We start from the raw sequence: 2,995 nt of genomic DNA on the forward strand, positions 1-2,995 counted from the left end.
CGCGGAGGGAGGGGCAGGAGGGTTCTGAGAGGGCGGGAACTTCGGGGAGCGCGGAGAACCCGCCCAGCCTTCCGAGAGGCGGGTCCCAGCTGTGCACCCTCGAGTCCGGCTCTGGCTTCACCCCGTCCGGGTGGGGCTGGGGCCATAATCTTGGGGTCACTGGGGAGGGGGCGGCCCCTCGTGGGCTCAGAAGGTCGGGACTCAAGGCCAGAGTGCCTGGGCCGGGCGACCGCGAGTCGAGCCAGTTTTGAAAAGCGGGACGCCTTTGATCGTCCAGTAGTGGGATCCCTGGTGAGGTTTGCGGGTGCCGCCTGCCTAATCGGAGGCCGCAGCACTGGCCACCCTTTCTGGGTAGGGGAATGTGAGTCTTCTACGGTTAAACCGGGAAAGGAGCTGCTAGCTTGGGAGGGAAGAAACCCCTTGAGGAAACGCCCGGGTCTGCGCGAATTCCGGCCGGGCATCCTGGCGCCCGGCTGGGGCGGAGGGGAGCTGGCGGGAGAGGGGGACCCCCGGAGTCCCTCCGCCGAACCCCGGTCGGGGGTGCCATTCCGGGTGCCCAGGGTTCGACCAAGAGGCGGGGCCGCGGCATGAGGCCTCCCTTGGCTCGCGGGCGAGTCGGTGAGGGAACCGTGGGGAGCCCGGAGCGCCCCACCAAGTCAGACTCCCGCCCCCACTGAGTCGCTCTTGGGCGCCCCCCGAGCCCCCCAGGCAGGTGTAGGGGGGCTGGCTCTGCTTTGCTTTTTGATTCTTCTGAAGCAGTCGGGATAGGCTGGAAGCAGCCCCGGGGCAAGATGAGGCCCCGGCCCGGAGTGGAGCGCGTTGCCGGCGCGTGGAGACGCCCTGGCGCGCCGGCTCAGCCCGGGACGGCCAGGCGTGCGGGGAAGCTGCGCCTGCGGCCCGGCCTCCCGCACTGGAATGGACCCTAGGCTGTGCGGCCAGGCCGGTGCGAAGCCACAGTCAGAGTAGTTGCAGTTTCTCAGGGCGGCGTCGCCGTGGCCTTGACCCAGTCTCGGCTTCTAAGACTTGGGTTGCACGAGTGAATGCTGTGGCCGGGAAGCTCCGCCGCGGGCCCGGGGAGGACACGGGCTCGGGTTCCCCTGGGCGCGGGAGACCCGAGCGCGAAGGGCCGCGACCCGCGGCCGTGGACGCCTCCTGGCGCTACCCTGGGGGCTTGACTTGGCCTCGGTCCGCTCAGAGGGCTTTTGCCGTGTGCTTGTTTGTTTTGTGTTTTGTTCTTAAGAAACGAAAGGCTCCGGATGCTCTCCCCCGCATCTGCCCTCTCCTTCCCGCACGCCGCGTCCCTGAGCCTGTGGCAGGGCTCACGCGTCTGGCCTCGAGGTGGAGACAGGCCCCGCAGAGGCAGCGTCTCACCGCCACGGCGCCCCGAGGACGCCCCCGAGTCGTGTCTCTCCCTCCCCGCCCCCCGCCTTGCGTTTCGACTTCGAAGTCGTTTTTCTTAACTAGGACTCAGCTCCAGGAGGGAAGAGAAGCCCGTTCTGGAAAGCCGGGGACTTCCGTTGCCGAACGGAGAGCCGGAGGTCGGTCTTTTACCTTCCTTTGCAGGTTTTCTTTTGGGGGGGCGGAGGGGTTATCTGGCGAGAGTCCGGGGTAAACCGGCCGGAGGGCGAATCTTTGTGTTTTTGAATCCCAGGAACAGCAAAGACACTTTCATCTCTGCAGATACATTTTAAAACAAATTTTGCCCGGGGGTGGGGCGGGGTACGGAGGTGGGTGGCGGGAAGGGGGAGCCGAGCGCACTCAGGACCATTCTCCTCTGCCGTCTGTTTCCACAGAATCCTTGGGAGAGCAGGGAAGACCCCATTTCAGTCCCCGACTTGGTCGTCGGAAGCGGCGGCAGGAGCCCCCTCCAGCCCGCGGGAGCTGCCCCCCAGCAGCCGACAGGGGGGTCTCTAACGACTTCCACCCATCCCGACCCAGGGAGCCCAGGCGACCCCAGGCGACCCCAAGCCTTCTTCTCCTTCCCCGGGTGGCGCTCTCTGATGGGAGCCCCGCGGATCCACAGGCACACCCCCGCCGCGCTGACCTCTGCTCCCTGAGTTGTGCGGGGGCCCGCCCGGCCCGAAGGAGGGTCGCACCCACCGCCCGCCCCGGCCCGCCCCGGCCCGCCCGGGCCCGGGGGAAAGGAGGCTGCGGAGAGCCGGACGCCCCTTGTTTCTCCCGCCTCCCCGCCCCGGGGGCGCCGAGGTCTGCAGGAAAGCGGGTCCTGGTCTGAATCGGCAAAGCCGGAGATGAGACTCCTCGTTCGACAGAGAAGGAAACGGAGGCCCGGACAGAGGCAGGAGCCGCGGCCGCGCGCCGCAGGGCAAGGCGTGGGTGGCCCCCGGTGGGCCTCCGCCCTGCCCGGGAACGCGAAGCGGCCTCACCCGAGGCGAGCTCCGCGGTCTCCCCAGCCTCAGTCTCCCTGCGGGTTAACGGGGCGGTGGGTTGCCGCGAGGGTCGGGGACAGCGTCGGCCTCCGACTCGAGGATCGTAGGCACCGCTGCTCCCCTGAGCTGTTCGAGGACAGGCAGCGGGCTCGTGGCAAGGCCGAGATGGGACCCAGGCCCTCGACGTCCGGTCCGGGCTCTGCCCCCAAGCCCCCACCCCAGGCCATGGAGAGGTCCTGGAGGCCCGCGAGGTTTTGACACTTGGAGAAAGAGCGCGAGCCCGGCCTGGAAGGTGCGTCATGATTGCAAGATGAAAACATCGCGGCCGGTGGAAGGGGGCGGCGAAGGCTCTCAAGCCCCGCGCGCCCCCAACTCCCCTTCCGCGCTGTCGCCCACGTGTGGCCCAGAGCAGAGCTGGGTCTCCGCTGCCCCAGGGACCAGCGCGCACGCCGGTCCGCGCTCCCCGCGTCTCCCTGCCGCCGCGGCCTCGGACGCTGAGTCAACACCCAAAGCGCGGCGATCTGTCCAAGCCGGGGCCCGCGGGCCGCGGTGGGGCCTGGCTTGACCTCCCGGCCGCCGGTCGCCTCTCCCACGGGGTGCCTAAGGGG

This window comes from Carlito syrichta, unplaced genomic scaffold (genome assembly GCF_000164805.1).
Source record: "Carlito syrichta isolate Samal-C Ts95f unplaced genomic scaffold, Tarsius_syrichta-2.0.1 Scaffold316023, whole genome shotgun sequence".
Lineage (NCBI taxonomy): Eukaryota > Metazoa > Chordata > Mammalia > Primates > Tarsiidae > Carlito > Carlito syrichta.